Genomic DNA, 5546 nt, shown 5'->3' on the forward strand with positions numbered 1-5546 from the left:
TTTGGTGCTTGATCCCTATTTTGGGTGCCCACCTTGCACCAAAGTGCGCACCCGGGGCAAACCGAGCGCCTTGGTGCAACCGGGGCAAGATCGAGCGTGCACCCGAGGCGCCCCGAACATGCACCAAGGTGCACTCGGCCCACATGTGAGCGCAGGTCGTTGCGCCCGAGGTGGTGTGTGGGCACCGGCGTTGCAGACGGGACACTGCACGCACACGACGCCCCCTCCAGGTGCACGCACGTAGGCCCGGCCGGGTGCACACCCGACGCCCTAGCAAGGTGCGCGCACCCGGCAGGGCTCACACTTGGCGAACGGGGCGCACTTCGCGAGGGAGGGTGTGCACCTCGACGGGGGTGGGTGGGCCGGGGTGGATTCGCACGTGGTCGCGGTTTGCTAAGTACACACTGCGACAAGCTCATAACGGTGCGATCATACCAGCGTTAGTGCACCGGATCCCATCAGAACTCCGCAGTTAAGCGCGCTTGGGCCGGAGTAGTACTGGGATGGGTGACCTCCCGGGAAGTCCCGGTGTTGCAACCCTTTTTTAGTTTTTCGCCGGGCGGTCGCAATGCTATTTGAATAAACCTTTTGCCCGTTTGCGTTCTCGTCGGGGCCGGGCCGGGCCGGGGTGCGCTGCCCGCACTACCGCGCGCGCGCGGGGGCGACACCGAGCGCGCACCCGAGGCGCCCCGAGCACACAGGCCACGGTGCAACCCGGGCGTTGTGCGCGCACCCCGGTGCGCCCGAGGTGCTGCGCGCGCACCCAGGTGAAATCGGTGTGCACCCTCGGCCAGTGCGCGCGTCCGGTCGAGTCGCGCACGTTGGCCAAGGTGCACGGTGATGTTTCTTACTCTAAGGTTCCGCACCAGACGCCCGGGACAGGTGAGCGAAGCTGGGCGGGGGCCGGGTGCGCGGCCGGGGCAGGTGCACGCAGCTGGAGAGAGCTTTGGAGCACACTTCGGAGCGCACCAATGATGCGCTCCATTCAAAAGTTTCCTGAAAAGGCAAAAAAAGTTGAGATTATAGAATTTCCCACTTGAGAGATTGTACAAAAAAAAAATTTAAAATGAAGGAAACGCGGGTGCCAAGGTGTGGCGCAGCCCAGCCAAGGTGTGCGCACCAAGGCGCCCACCCTGGCGAAGGTGCACGCAAGGTGCGCACACCGAGGCAAAACCGGACAATTAACCCAACTTTCGACTTCGCGCGCACCTTGGAGCGCACTTCGGAGCGCTCCTTGGTGCGCACCAATCTTGGGCACCTCGGAGTGCACCATGGCGCCCCACCAAGGTGCGCACCCGGGGCAAACCGAGCTCCGACTTCGTGCGCCACCTTGGAGCGCACGAAAGGTGCGCACCATGGCGCCCACCAAGGTGCGCAGCCCAGCCAAGGCGTGCGCATCAAGGTGCGCACCCTGGCGAAGGTGCGCACCCGGGGCAAACCGAGCTCCGACTTCGTGCGCACCTTGGGAGCGCACAAAAGGTGCGCAACCCAGCCAAGGTGTGCGCACCCCGGTCAAACCGAGCTCCGAATCGTGCGCACCAGAGGTGCACGCCATCGTGCGCACCTTGGAGCACACTTCGGAGCCCTCCTTGGTGCGCGCCGATGTTGCGCACCTCGGAGCGCACCCGGGGAAAACAATGCAATTAACCCGACTTTCGACTTCGTGGGCACCTCGGAGCGCTCTCGGGTTCGCACCTCGGAGCACACCGAGGTGCGCACCTTTGATGCGCTGCCTTCACCAATTTCCAGAAAAGGCAAGAAAACATTGAGAAGGTGTGCGCACCGAGGTGCCCACCCTGGCGAAGGTGCACGCGAGGTGCGCACCCGGGGCAAACCGGGCTCCGACTTCGTGCACGCCGCACCTTGGAGCACACTTCGGAGCGCTCCTTGGTGCGCACCAGGGCGCGCAACCCAGCCGAGGTGCCCACCCCGGCGAAGGTGCACGCGAGGTGCGCACCCGGGGCAAACCGGGCTCCGACTTCGTGCACGCCATGGTGCCCACCGCGGCGAAGGTGCACGCGAGGTGCGCACCCGGGGCAAACCGGGCTCCGACTTCGTGCACGCCGCACCTTGGAGCACACTTCGGAGCGCTCCTTGGTGCGCACCATGGTGCCCACCAGGGCGCGCAACCCCGCCCGAAGGTGCACGCGAGGGTGCGCACCCGGGGCAAACCGGGGCTCCGACTTCGTGCACGACCGCACCTTGGAGCACACTTCGGAGCGCTCCTTGGTGCGCACCATGGTGCCCACCAGGGCGCGCAACCCCGCCGAAGGTGCACGCGAGGTGCGCACCACCGGGGCAAACCGGGCTCCGACTTCGTGCACGCCATGGTGCGCACCGCGGCGAAGGTGCGCACCCGGGGCAAACCGGGCTCCGACTTCGTGCACGCCGCACCTTGGAGCACACTTCGGAGCGCTCCTTGGTGCGCACCAGGGCGCGCAACCCAGCCGAGGGTGCCCACCCCCGGCGAAGGTGCACGCGAGGTGCGTACCCGGGGCAAACCGGGCTCCGACTTCGTGCACGCCGCACCTTGGAGCACACTTCGGAGCGCTCCTTGGTGCGCCACCATGGTGCCCACCAGGCCGCGCAAACCCCAGCCAAGGTGTGCGCACCAAGGTGCACGCGAGGTGCGCACCCGGGGCAAACCGGGGTCCGACTTCGTGCACGCCGCACCTTGGAGCACACATCGGGGCGCTCCCGGGTTCGCACCGGCGTTGCGCACCATGGTGGGCACCTCGGAGCACACCAAGGTGGGCAGCGAGGTGCGCACCTTTGATGCGATGCCTTCACTAATTTCCATAAAAGGCAAAAAAAAAACGAGATTTTAAAATTTCCGTTTGAAGATAGTGAGAAAAAGGGAATGCTGGTGCCATCTTGAGCCCGCCCTGGTGCGCAGCCCAGCCAAGGTGTGCGCACCAAGGTGCCCACCCTGGCGAAGGTGCGCGCCCGGGCAATTAACCCAACTTCCAACTTCGCGCGCGCCAGGGTGGGAGCGCACCCAACAACCGGGCCTGGGAAGAGCCAATGCGAGAAACCCCACCAAACGCTCTGACAAAAAAAGAGGGGGCGCTCCAGTAACCCCGCTTCGGAGCGCACCCTGGGCAAACCCAGCCAAGGTGCCCACCCCGGCCAAGGTGCAGGCGAGGTGCGCACCCGGGGCAAACCGGGCTCCGACAACGTGCACGAGCCGCACCTTGGAGCACACTTCGTAGCGGCTCCCGGGTGCGCACCTCAGAGCACACCAAGGTGGGCAGCGAGGTGCGCACCTTTGATGCGCTGCCTTCACTAATTTCCCAGAAAAGGCAAAAAAAAAAAGGAGATTTTAAAATTTCCGTTATGAAAGATAGTGAAAAAAACGGAACGCGCGTGCCATCTTGAGCCCGCCCTGGTGCGCAGCCCAGGTAAGGTGCCCACCCTGGCAAAGGTGCGCACCCGGGCAATTAACCCTACTTCCGACTTCGTGCGCGCCAGGGTGGCAACCGGGCCTCGGAAGAGCCAATGCGAGAAACCCCACCAAACGCTCCGACAAAAAAAGAGGCGGCGCTCCAATAACCCCCGCTTCGGAGCGCAGCCGGGGCAAACCCAGCCAAGTGCCCACCCCGACGAAGGTGCACGCGAGGTGCGCACCCGGGGCAAACCGGGCTCCGACAACGTGCACTGCAGCACCTTGGAGCACACTTCGAAGCACTCCCGGGTGCCCACCGGCGTTGCGCACCGTGGTGGGCAGCGAGGTGCGCACCTTGATGCCGCTGCCTTCACTAATTTCCAGAAAAAGGCAAAAAAAAATGAGATTTTAAAATTTCCGTTTTGAAAGATAGTGAAAAAAAAGGAACGCGGGTGCCAATCTTGAGCCCGCCCTGGTGCGCAGCCCAGGCAAGGCATGCGCACCAAGGTGCCCACCCGAGGTGCACACCCGGGGCAAACCGGGCTCCGACTTCGTGCAGGCCGCACCCTTGGAGCACACTTCGGAGCGCTCCTTGGTGCGCACCATGGTGCCCACCAGGGCGCGCAACCCAGCCAAGGTCTGCACACTAAGGTGCCCACCCCGGCGAAGGTGCACGCGAGGTGCGCACCCGGGGCAAACCGGGCTCCGACTTCGTGCACGCCATGGTGCCCACCCGCGGCGAAGGTGCACGCGAGGTGCGCACCCGGGGCAAACCGGGCTCCGACTTCGTGCACGCCGCACCTTGGAGCACACTTCGGAGCGCTCCTTGGTGCGCACCATGGTGCCCACCAGGGCGCGCAACCCAGCCAAGGTGTGCGCACCAAGGTGCACGCGAGGTGCGCACCCCGGGGCAAAACCGGGGTCCGACTTCGTGCACAGCCGCACCTTGGAGCACACATCGGAGCGCTCCCAGGTTCGCACCAGCGTTGCGCACCTTTGATGCGCTGCCTTCACTAATTTCCAGAAAAGGCAAAAAAAAAACGATATTTTAAAATTTCCGTTCTGAAAGATAGTGAAAAAAACGGAACGCGGGTGCCGATCTTGAGCCCTTCCTGGTGCGCAGCCCAGGCAAGTTGTGCGCACCAAGGTGCCCACCCTGGCGGAGGTGCGCGCCCGGGGCAAACCGGGCTCCGACTTCGTGCACTGCATGGTGCCCACCAAGGCGCGCAACCCAGCCAAGGTGCCCACCGCAGCGAAGGTGCACGCGAGGTGCACACCCGGGGCAAACCGGGCTCCGACTTCGTGCACGCCGCACCTTGGAGCACACTTCAGAGCGCTCCTTGGTGCGCACCAGGGCGCGCAACCCAGCCGAGGTGCCCACCCCCGGCGAAGGTGCACGCGAGGTGTGCACCCGGGGCAAACCGGGCTCCGACTTCGTGCACGCCATGGTGCCCACCGCGGCGAAGGTGCGCACCCGGGGCAAACCGGGCTCCGACTTCGTGCACGCCGGCACCTTGGAGCACACTTCGGAGCGCTCCTTGGTGCGCACCATGGTGCCCACCAGGCCGCGCAACCCAGCCAAGGTGTGCGCACCAAGGTGCACGCGAGGTGCGCACCCGGGGCAAACCGGGGTCCGACTTCGTGCACGCCGCACCTTGGAGCACACATCGGGGCGCTCCCGGGTTCGCACCGGCGTTGCGCACCGTGGTGGGCACCTCGGAGCACACCAAGGTGGGCAGCGAGGTGCGCACCTTTGATGCGATGCCTTCACTAATTTCCATAAAAGGCAAAAAAAAAACGAGATTTTAAAATTTCCGTTTTGAAAGATAGTGAGAAAAAGGGAATGCTGGTGCCATCTTGAGCCCGCCCTGGTGCGCAGCCCAGCCAAGGTTTGCGCACCAAGGTGCCCACCCTGGCGAAGGTGCGCGCCCCGGGCAATTAACCCAACTTCCAACTTCGCAGCGCGCCAGGGTGGGAGCGCACCCAACAACCGGGCCTGGGAAGAGCCAATGCGAGAAACCCCACCAAACTCTCTGACAAAAAAAGAGGGGGCGCTCCAGTAACCCCGCTTCGGAGCGCACCCCTGGGCAAACCCAGCCAAGGTGCCCACCCCGGCCAAGGTGCAGGCGAGGTGCGCACCCGGGGCAAACCGGGCTCCGAC

The 5546-nt window shown here is 64.6% G+C and overlaps 1 non-coding gene across 1 annotated transcript; it reads left to right on the forward strand.

Annotated features, from left to right (window-relative positions):
• Nucleotides 1-421: 421 nt before the first annotated feature.
• LOC131872611 (5S ribosomal RNA) lies at nt 422-540 on the forward strand. The gene has a single exon (XR_009370732.1). It is a non-coding gene; the product is annotated as a 5S ribosomal RNA (ribosomal RNA).
• The last annotated feature ends 5006 nt before the right edge of the window (nt 541-5546 follow it).

The sequence above is a fragment of the Cryptomeria japonica genome, unplaced genomic scaffold (assembly GCF_030272615.1).
Source record: "Cryptomeria japonica unplaced genomic scaffold, Sugi_1.0 HiC_scaffold_689, whole genome shotgun sequence".
In the NCBI taxonomy this organism is placed as follows: domain Eukaryota; kingdom Viridiplantae; phylum Streptophyta; class Pinopsida; order Cupressales; family Cupressaceae; genus Cryptomeria; species Cryptomeria japonica.